The sequence below is a fragment of the Sinocyclocheilus grahami genome, unplaced genomic scaffold (genome assembly GCF_001515645.1).
Source record: "Sinocyclocheilus grahami isolate Dianchi unplaced genomic scaffold, SAMN03320097.WGS_v1.1 scaffold61.1, whole genome shotgun sequence".
NCBI classification, from domain to species: domain Eukaryota; kingdom Metazoa; phylum Chordata; class Actinopteri; order Cypriniformes; family Cyprinidae; genus Sinocyclocheilus; species Sinocyclocheilus grahami.
This window is the reverse complement of record NW_015505240.1, coordinates 3,262,580-3,277,084: the sequence shown is the minus strand read 5'-3', so window position 1 is coordinate 3,277,084 and position 14,505 is coordinate 3,262,580. Positions and strand designations below refer to the sequence as shown.

General features: G+C 33.5%; 1 protein-coding gene across 1 annotated transcript in view; it reads right to left on the bottom strand.

Moving 5' to 3' along the window:
• The window catches only part of LOC107584651 (uncharacterized), a 30,542-nt gene that overhangs the window by 8,713 nt on the left and 7,324 nt on the right, over positions 1-14,505 (bottom strand). The window lies entirely within an intron of this gene.

Genomic DNA, 14,505 nt, shown 5'->3' with positions numbered 1-14,505 from the left:
TACTCAAACTGTTAGTATTTAAAACAAAACAAAAATTGAAAAATAAATAAGTACTGGTACTGGTAATTTTTTGCCTGGACATTATTCAGCAATTTTACAGACATTTCCATTAACCCTCTGAAACACAGAGAGATACTGACTGGAACCTATGAAAGAATTGATCAAGAAACCATTCACATTTGCTTTTATTCATTAAGTACACATGTATCCACATTTATACAAATGAGGAGATTTTTATATGTCTGATCAATATTTCGGACTATATACTGTACATCTGATATATAGAAACATTTTGTGCTGTAGGAACATCTACAGAAGCATACAGTACAATATAGTTCGTCTTAGTATTGGATGAAAAGTGAACTAGAGGTGTGATTGAAGCATATAATGTAATTATGTTCCATAAATTAGCCCTAGTTTTTTTTTTTTTTTTAACAGCTACTGTAAATTGTAAAACAAAAATATCAACATCTTCCTCATACTAGCAGTATATAACATACACTGCCTGGCCAAAAAACAAGTCAATGTTTGGATTTAATTGAGAAAATACTTTAGAGTCTAGGCTTGGATCATTATTGCAGTGATTAATATGTTTCTGGCATGTTATGTGTTTGCAAATTCTTATAACCATGACCGATTCAGTGCGAAAATTCTAAGATTCATCGGGCTCAAATTGTGAAATAGTGGTTCAGTGAGCACGAGGAATCATTTTCATGTATGAATTGGCCACCACAGAGTCCTGAGCTTAACCCTATTGAAAGTCTTTAGGACGTGCTAGAGTCGACTTTTCTGAGTGGTTCGACTCTCCCGTTGTCAAAAACAGATCTCAACTCTTGATGGAAATAAATGCTGTGGTGTTGCATAAGGTTGCTGACTAATGCACAGTGTTATCAAAGCTAAAGGGGATCCAGTGAAATACTAGAGAGTGCGACTTTTTTTTTTGGACAGGCAGTCCAAATGTGAACACAATTCATTTAAATACATTCAAAGCCAACACAACCTAACTACACTTAAAAAAATATATAAAAACACTTCACATAAGTTGATATCACTGATGTAATGTTAACATATAACATACTTTAACCTCTGATATGATCTGCAATTAAAAAAAATTAATATGGTAACACTTTACAATAAGGTTCCATTAGCCTAGTTAATGTGAGTTAATGTATTAACTAACATGAACAAGCAATGTGCAATACATTCATTTCAGTATTTATTCATCTTTGTTAATGTTAGTTAATGAAAATATAGTAATTCATTGTTAGTTCATGCTAATTCACAGTGCATTAACTAATGTTAACAAGCACAGTTTTTGATTTTAATACTGCATTAGTAAATGTTGGAATTAACATTAGCTAAGATTAATAAATACTGTAGAAGTATTGTTCATTCTCAGTTCGTGTTAACTGAACTAATGTTAACAAGCACAGTTTTTGATTTTAATACTGCATTAGTAAATGTTGGAATTAACATTAGCTAAGATTAATAAATACTGTAGAAGTATTGTTCATTCTCAGTTCGTGTTAACTGAACTAATGTTAACTAAAGAACCTTATTGTAAAGTGTTACCAAAAGTAAATGATAAAACAGAAGGCAGTATGTAATAAAGTTTATTACAAAATTTGACTTTGCATGAATTATGGCTAATAAACATGTGATAACAAAGACAAAATGCCATTATGGTAACATAACAAATAAACACTACCTAAACAAAAGACACTTTGAGCCCAAGATAATAAAAAAGAGACACATAATTATTAAAATAACTAGTATTTTGAGTAGGTGTTTAGACTCGATGTGGCTCTTACCTCTGAAGCAAATGCAGGACAAAATGAGCACACAGATCAAAGGGCAGGAGAGCTTCATTTCGAAGCGTTTAATCACAAATCCAACTAACATAAGTGCTGTCACACACGCTCACATTAAAACACACAATCATTACTTCCTCAGTGTCAGTGTCAGTGTGCCCAAATGTTCATCTCATGCGATCTCCCCCCTCTTTCTCTTCTGTCTTCTGGTCAAGGTGAAGTGTGAAGAGTGTGGTAGAATAGATCATAGTTAACCAACAGCACCGTTTGTTGTTCTCAATATTCTCAAAATGGATCTAACTTTACCCAATACTTATAATGAATTGCTGTGTAACTCAGCACGACTGGTTTGATTTGATTTGATTCAAATAAAAGTTAATTTATTTTGCAGTACTTTACAATGCAATTAAACTATGCAAAATAAGCATGACACAATAAATGGATGCAAAAGTAGTTTGCAAATGTAATGATGATATTTTAGTGTCCACTGTAAAGTTCAACATATCAGTTTAACTAATTGACATTCTTAACGTTGACCTCCAGAATGGCTCTTAAACATCTAAATGCATGCTGGGCACTTCATTAAATAGCATTATGCTCTCCTGTCTGCAGTCTTTGCGTGTTAATGAAGTCAACTGCAGTGGTTGCTTTGGTTTGGGCCCTTCAGCACTGCTGTCTGCACGGATGCACCTGTGATGCAGAATGATTGTTTTCCGGTGCTGGCTTGACCACTACTGCTTAAATAGAATAGCAGATGCAGTGATATCCAGAACGATATGAGCTAGTTATTAGCCAATGAGATAAAGAGGCTGTGAACAAACAGCATTTAAAGGGGCCATATGATGCCCATTTTCCACAGGTTGATATGATTCTTTAGGGTCTCAATGGATTTGAGAAAGGAGTAAAGATTTTAGTAGATTAACAAAAAACCACTGGGTTGATTTTAATCATTTTAGGGTGGTTGTGTACACACACTGCCAACACACATTTCAGTTCAAACAACTTGTAAAAGTGCATGTAGCATTATATTGACAAATTCAATACATGACTGTATGACAACTTTACATATTTGTGCTTATATTTAAATTCATCCCAATATTTTTTCCTCAAACTGACACTTATTCCACAAGACCTTCCAGATCTGAGCTCTAAATTATTTGAAAGATTATACCTCAGCTTCATACGTTTGATACAACAGGACATATTCTCACAAGGTGCCTTGCCAGGAAGTGGCCAAGACAACATCCTGATAAACAGGAAGTCCATCGATGACTGGGTGGGCTTGTGGTTATCTAACATCTGTTACAATATATGTCTTTTAAAACCTTTCAAGCTAGTCTATTAAAGAAAGCTGTAGGGAGACTCATTTCCAGTTGTTTCCTGTTTTCAGTTAGATTTTCTGATCGAGAGGCTGAATTTATTACAGTAAAAATTATTATTATCATTTAAAGTAGCTTCTTTCTATTTGAATATATTGTTAAATATAATTTATTCCTGTCATGCAAAGCTGAATTTTCACCATCATTACTCTACTCTTCAGTGTGATTCTTCAGAAATCGTTCTAATATGCTGATTTGATGTTCAAGAAACATTTATTAGTATTATCAATACTGAAAACATTCTTTTAACAATTTTCAATGGTATTTTTACATACCTTGAAGAACAATATAAACCATATGAATATCATCATCTTTTAGTACCATGGTGTGTGTGTATATCTCATTGTGTACCATGGTGCTACCATCTGATACAATGACTGTGGCTTTAACAACTTTGTATTCTCAGGTGGAGAGAAAGCACAGGAAATACCCTTTCAGACAAAGCTCAAACAGATCTGAGACAGTCTTCCTTCAAGCACCGGCCCACTAAATTCCCAAAACAACAACAAAAACCTCAAAAACTATTTTCCTCATGTTCTGGTCATTTTGACTTGGAGAGGATTTTCTTTTTCCCAAAAAATGCTAGCTAATGTTATCACTTTTTTTCTCATCTTGTTACACTTGTGATCAAAAGTTACTACACTGAAGAATAACAATACTGTAGAAACTATTTACACTCAGAAATTGATCTTAGAACATACTCCAATAATCTTTGTTTTATTTATGACCTTGAAAAATATTTTTTACAGTCTAGGCTACAAAAAAAATGAATTGCTTGCAAATTACTTATGTTATATTATTACCAAATATTCAATCTCCTTATCATCTTGTTGTCTTTCAATTAGCACAGGTTTTGTATTTCTTTTTGGAACTGATTGATCATATAGGTGAGTGAATATTGCCAAAATTATTCACAAATGATGCTTTTTTTCCATTCAAAAACTGAGGTGTATAAGCTCAGATCAATAAGGCCGATGATCTATCAGTTCCAAAAGCAAATACAAAACCTGTGCTGATTGAAAGAAAATCAGCCAAAGATTAAATCCGAGATTTGATGATAATATAGTTTAATTGAAAAGTATTCAAGCAATTGTTTTTCAAAGGCTGGTCATTTTTGACCAGGAACACCAAATTAGGTAAAGGATTTTCAGCACAGCACAAGGGTTAAATGTACCCAGGACAAATGTAACAGTACTGAAAATGAAAGACTGCTTATTCATTTTACATGAATTTTTACTTTTGCTGAATGCTTAAACTTAATTTAAATTTCAGGTTTTTAAATTTCAGATTTTCAATGCAATTCTTCTGAACCCCACTGTATGTGTTTATGAGCATTAAATCAGCTTTTCCTGTCATTTTGTATACCTCGTATCAGATTATTATGACCTTTCCATGTTTTTTTAACCTTAGGCTTCCTGTAAGAACATGGCAACTGCATCCTGACGTGAAATCATCAATGCAGCACCACACAGCGGTTTAACTTTGAGAAAAGGCAGAAGACGATGATCTCATCTTCAAGTCAAGAGCCTTCATATAGCTGTATGCACCTGCTCTTACACCGTCTCCTAGCAACCGGAGCGCCGGAGACAGAGATTGATTTTTCAGCCGCTTTACGGGTATTGGGTGTCTGATCATGGCAGTTAAATGTTGGCTAATTGAATTGTGTTTTTTTTTTTGCTGAGCACTTTCAAGGCCGACTCCGCATTTGAGCTCGCATCTCACAGCTCGAGCGCTCCCAAAAACATCCTCACAGGCACTTTAGCCAAGACCGTTTAATTCAGTTCAGATCCTTTCTGAGAGGCCTTATCGATATGACAAAAGATCATATGTTACTATAACACTCAACGATTTTTTTCACTGATTTTCTAACACTCACTGAGATTCTGGTAACAGAGCTGAACGTAATATTTATAAATATACAGTGACCAAGCTAAATGTAATCAATAAAATGCATATAAATAAACCAAAACATTGCTGTAAACACTGTTTTAGACATTCATGGGTTACACTTTTCTTGAAGGGGTGTGCATAAGACTGACATGACACCTACATAATCATGACATGACACATGTCATGAATATGAAGGTTTTTTTTAATGCATGTTTATGACAACTGTCATTAAGTGTCATTCGCTCAGTTATGTAATTTTTAATGCAAAGATGACATTGTTTGAGATGTCTTTGTTATGGGCTATGGTTAGGGGTAAGGGTAGGGGTAGGGTTAGGTCAAATAATGTCATATTTGCATAAAAAATTACATAACTGAGCGAATGACACTTAATGACAGTTGTCATAAACATGCATAAAACCTCCTTCATATTCATGACATGTGTCGTCATGATTATGAAGGTGTCATGTCAGTCTTACGCATACCCCTTCAAGTAAAGTGTTACCCTACCATGCTCTTGAAGTCAACATGAAATCAAACTAGACTCTATTTACTTGACATTATTGTACACAATTCATTATTTTTTCATTTTCTTTTCCCAAAATTACATCAGGAGATACATCTCAATATGTCTCAATTAATTTATAGTCTTTAAAATCACATTGAAATCCAAATTGAGCCTATACATTTTTTTATACACGTTCCTATTCGCGAGATACTAAAATAAAGTATCTCAAATAGAAGTTTTTATTAATATTTTGAATGTGTTATATATTTATATTTTGTTTTCATTTTCATCTTAATTAAAGTTTTAGTAATTTTGTCTGATTTCATATTTTTTTGTAAGTTTTGACTTTTAGTTTTTATTAAATTTATTTCTGTTTTATTTTTAGTTATTTTAATACATTCGATTATGTTAAAACTGGATTAAAATGAGAAATGTCTCTTTAGCAACTAGCTGAAATAAAATGTTTTTTTGGTTATTATTTCAGTTAACATTTATTTTATTTCAAGTAACTAAAATGTTTTTAAAAGTTTTAGCTTAAGTTTAAGTTAACTATAATAACCCTGAGATAAATTTATTTGTACACAATTCAAGTGCATGTTTCTATAAAAATAATAAATAAAAATAAGTAAACTAATAAATAAGATTAAAATTATTACTTTCTTTACTGATGTAATCAAGGCCCTGTGAAAAATATTCATATTTAATTATATTAATCAGTAATATCACAGCCTAACATGTTTTAACTTAATCAAATGCCAATGTGCAAATTAAACGGAGCGATGATTCAAAAACATGAAAACCCATTATAAACGAGGCATTCGTTGCATCCAATGGGGAGATAATTATGGATTATAATAACTTATACTGTCTTTTTACGCGTTTCGTTGCATCGCGCCGCGTAAACATAAAATGTCTGCATTTGTGATCAGAGAAATGACAAACAACAAGCCCTACTCTACACTGCTCAAAAAACTCGCTTTAAATATATAAAATATAAAAACTCTTTAAAAATAAAAAACTTACTTACAGTCTGTGAGTCAGAACAGCCGGCATTGTAGTCTACTCTCCCAGGATCAGTAAACAGTCCTCCATAAAATGTGCTGCACACATCTGAATATTTGGCTTGAAGTGTTCTGGAACAGTGTTGTAAATACAACTTAACCACTGATTTCTAGTCGTGTCCATTTTTGGAAGACCAAACAAAGTAGTTTCGCTTTAACAACGAAACAGCGTCACACACGGTGGCCTTGAGTGAGCAGAGGCCGGGGACTAGAGTTAGCGGCGGCCGGTGGGCTTAAGAACGGCGTTGCACTTGGAACATACCTTGTTTTCTCCTGGCATTCCGTGACAGAATATTTCTTTGGATTTGAGACTTTAGTCTTTGCAACTTTATGCACCAAGTGCTTGTAACACTCCAAAGAGAAAGGAAAAATTGAAATCGCATCATATATGACCCCTTTAAAGTCCCGTTCTACATTATTTATCAATGAATATTCAATATTCAAAGTTTATTTTGTTGCGAATGCCGTTTCATGTTTGAATTGTGTAAACGGGCTCAAAAGCTGCTGTAAGGTCGTTTGTACACATCTTTTCACCCAGTTTAATTGTTTACCTGTCCTGCTGTTTGCAAATCTTATAAATTATTCACACAACTTTAGGGGGAATGTCTCCCTTGAAGGACATTGTGTGAAAAAGAAAATCAACTTAGGAAAAGGAAGTGTATTTTCCTTAATTCCCAGTGTGAAACTCCAGAGACGTTTGTGTCAAAACCAAACTTAAATTATTTGGACAACATTAGACTCAGAAGTAAAAAGTCATTTTTTGAAGAAAACATTAGTGTTTTTGCCCATGCAAAACTCGTTACTATAATGCTATACGGTCTCTAAGGAGTTAAGTTCCAAACAAGAAGTGTGTACACAGATCATTGCTTAACTTCCTTTACAGCACAGGATTGATGTTGCCCTCTGAATGAACTTCCCGTCTCTATAATTTCCACCTTTGAATTGATGAACTCCCTGATATGAACACATTTACTTTCATTTCCTCTCTCGCTCCGTGTCTGTGCTATGGGGCAGAAACAGTAAAGTAAGATGATATTAGATACTAACAAATATCATTAAGTGCACACACACACACACAGATGTTCCCACATGAGGTGATTTAGATTCATGCTTAGCACTGCTTTTACTGTCACAATATTAATTACTGAACAGCAACAAACACATCATCGCATGACTCTCCCCGTAGTCATGGACACTAATATGGCATATTCAGCAACAACTAACATATAGAACATATAGAATTAACCGAAGTGGAACAATATAGTTCTTTATAACAGATTTACACTTTTCATCCTGACATCTCACACACACACACACACACACACACAGCTGTTCATGAAGTCCCACAGGTGCAGCATCTTTTGGGATGCAGTCCTTTGTGAGTTTGATATTAAACTCCCACATTCACATTACATTAAAGCACTATTTGTCCCATTTACTCATCCTCAGGCCATCCCAGATGCTGATGAGTTTGTTTCTTCATCAGAACAGATTTGGAGGAACATCACTTGCTCAGCAATGGATCCTCTGCAGTGAATGGGTGCCGTCAGAATGAGAGTCCAAACAGCTGATAAAAACATCACAATAATCCACACCACTCCAGTCCATCAATTAATGTCTTGTGAAGTAAAAAAAAGCTGCATGTTTGTAAGAAACAAATCATTAACTATGTTTGTAAGAAACAAATCATTAACTGATGGACTGCAGTGGTGTGGATTACTTGTGGATTATTGTGATGTTTTTATCAGCTGTTTGGACTCTCATTCTGACGGCACCCATTCACTGCAGAGCATCCATTGGTGAGCAAGTGATGTAATGCTACATTTCTCCAAATCTGATGTAAAAACAAACTCATTTGCATCTTGGATGGCCTGAGGGTGAGTACATTTTCAGCAAATTTCCATTTTTGGTTGAACTATTCCTTTAAAACCGAGTCATTTGAACCAAGAGGAGGAAGAGGAGCAAACTGCTCATTAAACAATTATTATCAAGTGAACATCACTATCGTTACGTGTGAGAGCCTGATAATGCTCTATTGCTTTAAGATGCTCACTAGCCACTTGTCTTTCCTGCTTTTGTTACTGATTAAATTTCCTGCCCTTCAGGGGTCTGCGCGTGGATAAGACCACAAAACCTTATATTGATTCCCCGTAATGTGGACTTGTATATGGAATCGTGAATTTAATGCGAAATATAATCAGTGAAACAAAAGAGGCTTGTTCTGTCTTGCAGCTGAAAGGTTATTTTAATGTGTAAATGAGTTCCTATTCAGCACCATTCAGGACAAAGACAGGAGAACAGTGCCCCCTGTTGGCGAATACTCAACATACAGGTTCAGAATAGCATACTTCTACACTACTCCTACTATTTCTTCAGTATATTGTATGTATGCCGTACATAGTATGTACATTTTCTGTATGCACATAATAACTGTATGAAAATTATATTTCTTAAAATGTGCAGTACACAGTAGAACACACTGCATGGCATACTGTCTCCCACAATGCAATGCGCGTGACTTGACCTGTGATAAATGAACCTGATATCAACGTATTTTAGCATCTCGTTTTAGGCTTTTTATGTAATTGATTTGCCAGCATTTTAACAAAAATTAGGTTACAGATGTAAAATATTGTATTTAATATTAGCACATTTTTTGAGAGTCACGGTCAAAAGTTTGGGTAACACTTTACAATAAGGTTCATTAGTTAACTACATTAGTTAACATGAACTAATAATGAACTGCACTTATACAGCGTTTATTAATCTTTGTTCATGTTAATTTCAACATTTACTAATACATTATTAAAATCTTGTTAACATTAGTTAATGCACTGTGAACTAACAATGAACATCTGTATTTTTATTAACTCACGTGAGCATAGATTAGTAAATACAGTAACAAATGTATTGCTCATGGTTAGTTCATGTTAGTTAATACATTAACTAATGTTTAACTAATGAACCTTATTGTAAAGTGTTACCAAAGTTTGTTTTTGAAAGAAGTCTCTTCTGCTCACCATGGCTGGATAAAAAAAAAAAATCAAAAATACAGTAAAAACAGTAATATTGTGAAATAGTATTACAATTTAAATAACTGTTTTCTATTTGAATATATTTTCAAATGTAATTTATTCCATCAATTTTCAGCATCATTACTCCAGTCTTCAGTGGCACATGATCCTTCAGAAATCATTCTAATATGCTGCTCAAGAAACATGTCCTATTATTATCGATGTTCAAAACAGTTGAGCTGCTTAATATTTTTGTGGAAACAGTGATACCGTTTTTCCCCAGGATTATCGAAAAGAACAGCAAATAAAATGATTTTGTAACATTATAAATGTCTTTACTGTCACTTGTGATCAATTTAATGCATCCTTGCTAAATAAAAGTATTAATTTATAAATTTAAAAATAATTCAAATTAAATTAAATCCTACTGACCCCAAACATTTGAAAGCTAGTATTTCAAGTAGTCATATTCACAAACAACACGGTAATGTGCAAACGTTGTGTAATGCCTATATTCATATACACTGAAATAGCTTTACAGCAGGAATCATCCATAAAAAAAATGTTTCTTTACATTTGGCATTCAAATTGAATAAGGAGTCGAAATATAGAGAACAAAACAGCTCATATTACTTCTAGTTTATTGCACTGGAAAAGGAAGGTCAACAAGAGCACGTCGCATTGCATTGTGGGATGCAGTGATGAAAACTACCGCCCTTTGCCAGACATGGGCCATTGCAGAGTAGCTGCAAGTTTCTTAAAATAAAGTTATTGTTTTGTCACTGAAAATTATATTGCATTCAATAAATGGGTAACACTTTACAATATGATTTAATTGCTAACGCAAGTTAACATGCACTGCAATAAAAATACTTCTAATCTTAGTCAATGTTAATTTCAACATTTACTAATGCATCATTAAAAATCAAAAGTTTCATCTGTTATATTATTTAATGGACTAATATGAACTAACCATAAACAATTGTATTTTTATTAACTAACATTTTAAAAAATACTGAAATAAACGTGTTGCTTACTCTTTGCTAATATTAGTTAATGCATTAACCAATGTTAACTGAACCTTATTGTAAATTGTTACCAATAAATGTGTTTTCTATATTCTAAAAAATGAATTTGCCACAAGTCTTAAAAGCAAGCATAAATATTTAAATCTATTATAAAATAATAATTTTCTCATACACCCATATTTTAAATATTAAGCATGCTTTGTTTAATAAATCCAGACATTTATATTAAATTAGGTAACACTGTTAACATTAGGTTTACAAATTAACAATATTTAATGCATTGATTATCTAGGTTAATGTTAATTCATAAAAAAAACTACTGTTCATTATGAATTCATGTTTGTTCACTAAATCTGAACTTAATATACAATTTCAAATGTTAAAAATGTAACCAATGTTAACTAAACCTTATTGTAACGTTTTACCAAATAAAGTGCCCTCTATATTCTAAGTCTTAAAACCAAGCATAAAAATATTTAAAATGTATTTAAATCTATTTTAAAATATTTGTGCATATTTTATATAGATATTAATATTTAATTTCACTGCAACAGCCATATTTTAAACACTTAGCATGTTTCTTTTATGAAATCCAAAGATTTATATTAAAATATTTAGGTAACACTAACAACTTTATTAACATTAGTTAATGCAGTAGGTATGACGAACTAAAAAATAAACAACAATTTTTCAGCATTTATTAATCTAGGTTAATGTTAATTTATAAATATACTACTGCTCATTGCTAATTCATGTTTGCTCATTAAACATGAACCTTTTATACAATTTTAATGTTTAAAAAATGTATTAGCATATGCGGAAATTAACATTCTAGACACTAACCTAGAAAATAAATGTTGTAAATCCACAGTTCACTGTTATTTCATGATACCTAATGCATTAATTAATATTAATAAATGAAACCCAGTTTTATTAAGTGTATAAATCAAAATACTTAATGAAACAGCACAAATTTCTCAGGAGAGATCATTGGCAAGCAGCCGATTTGCTCCTCGATTTCTCTGGGGACTGAAAGATTTTTTACTTTGGGAGCCTGTGAGCTGTAGCCAACTATACAGTAAATTGTACTCTGCTAAAATAGACATCCACATATTTTTGGGAGTGTACAGTATATTCAGGTGAGGACAAAGTCTGTTCAAGGGGACAAAGTAAAAGTTGTGTGTGTGTGTGTGTGTGTGTACCTGGTATTTATCACGTTATGAGGACCAAATGTCCCCACAAGGATAGTAATACTAGTAAATTTTGACCTTGTGGGGGCATTTTTGAGGTCCCCATGAGGAAGCAAGCTTATAAATCATACAGAATGAGTTTTTTTGAGAAAGTAAAAATGCACAAAGTTTCCTGTAAGGGGTTTAGGGGTAGGGTTGGTGTAGGGCAATAGCACATACAGTTTGTACAGTATAAAAACCATTACGCCTATGGAATGTCCCCATAAACCATGGAAGCACAACATGTGTGTGTGTGTGTGTGTGTGTGTGTGTGTGTGTGTGTGTGTTTTAAAGTTGGTGTGAATAAAACAAACTTTGGGGGCCAAAGACAAACATCACTACAAGGTTGGCTTTGATTAAGCTGCCCGTTTGTGTGTGCGTGTGTGTGTGTGTGTGTGTGTGTGTGTTTGTTTGTGTTTGTGTGTGTGTGTGTGTATGTGTGTCGTGTGCCCTACTGCAGGGTCAAAGACACACATAGATTAATTTATTCAAAAGGCATATTAACAAAATCTCTGCTGAGTTAAAGGTGCCCTTGTAAGCAGGTTTACAGGGACCTTCTGCCTGCAATAAATAACTCCATAAACATCCATAATCTAAAGACAATTATCAGCAAGATAAATCTGCTGCCGTTGAAAACTTTGGGTCATATTTCATCGGAGGAAATTGGCAGCTCAAACCACAGGGAAACAAACTTGTTCAACGGCACATATCTGATTTTGTTCATCGGACATTGCTTATTTTGTCTCCCTCTCAATCTTTCACTTTCCACTCTTTTCTTATCATCACTAAATCATTGGTAATGATGCTCCTGTGCAATTTCCTAGATTTTCCCTCACCCTTACACCTCACTTGAATAGTAACACGTTCATTTAAATAATCATCACCTTCATATCTCTGCTTAAAATGTCTCTCTTCCTTCCTCATTCGCTTCACTGACTGACATTCAGATAAAGTATGAGAGACAAGGGCTGCTTGGGACCATTTTCATTCTTTGTTGAATCTCTCATGGAATAATCATTAAAGGAATAGTTCGCCCAAAAAATAGTATAATACTATATTTTCTTGTGAAACATACTCCAATAATATTTTATTTAATTCGAAAAATAATTTTTATAGTATACATTAATCCATTTAATCTTGCATATTAAGCACATTGAGTGTGTTTTGACAGGTTGATTACTGTATGTCCATTAGTAAAATGCTACTTCAATTAGTAAATTGAATGTGTATTAGGTCAGATTTGTGTGTCTGTTTGTGTGCTTCGTTAATAAATTAAGTGCAAATGTCAGTTATCCGGCAGGAAAGCTTGAATATGCAGGTGCTGCAAAAGTATAAAGCCACATTCAGCCCTAAATAACTCAGTCAAAATGATCAGAGAGAAACGAGCAGACGAGTGACAGTGTGTCTGCAACTGTGTAGGTGTTACAGGCAGACAAGAAGAGACAGCAGGTAAAAATTATAATGGCAGCGAAACGCATCTGAATCATCAATCTGAAAATAACACCCATTCTGTCTCCATCTCTTTTCCTCCCACACGTGCATACAAATACTTTCTTCACAATGATTCACGCACATGCCAAGATCCCAATTTTACAGTCCAGACTTTGCAAAGATTCACTCCAGTCATATAACAATTCTTAGATGATAAAACAAAAGATGCATTAAGACAAAAAAATGAACATGTCCATAGATAGTTAATGTGAACTACAACACAGCTGTGGTTACTCTGCTAAGACGCCTCTTTGAACTAAAAGTGATGAAGAGAGGTGAAGTTTGCTTTGAATGAAGTATCAGCACAGAATTCAGTATTCAGCATGTAATTGTTTTCTGGAGTGAGAAAACAGCCAGTCTGCCTTGATTCTCACACTAGTAAACAGCGCCACCATGTGTACAGACTGCTACACTATTAACACAATACAACAATAGCTATACTAAAGCTCATTCATAACAATTGTAATAAATAACTGAATTCAGCCTCATTACATCTTCATCCCTTCTGTTCTATTTACTAGGAATTAACAATTTAAGAGAATTCATTATGTGTGTGTGTGTGTGTGTATGTGTGTATACATGCACACACACACACACACACATACTGTAACGATTCACTCAACTCACAATTCTCGATACTGATTTCACGATACGATTTACTCACGATTTTTTTTAACAATGTGATTTAAGACAAATTATAAGTGAAAATGTGTTCTTTTATTATTGCACTCTAAAAAATGCTGGGTTAAATATAACCCAGTGCTGGGTAAAATAGGGACAAACCCAGCAATTGAGTTGTTTTGACCCAGCGGTTGGGTTACTACCCAGAAGGTTGGGTTAAACATTTAATCAAACCGCTGGGTCAAAACAACCCAATTGAGATAAAGTATGAGAGACAAGGGCTGCTTTGGACCATTTTCATTCTTTGTTGAATCTCTCATGGAATAATCATTAAAGGAATAGTTCGCCCAAAAAATAGTATAATACTATATTTTCTTGTGAAACATACTCCAATAATATTTTATTTAATTCGAAAAATAATTTTTATAGTATACATTAATCCATTTAATCTTGCATATTAAGCACATTGAGTGTGT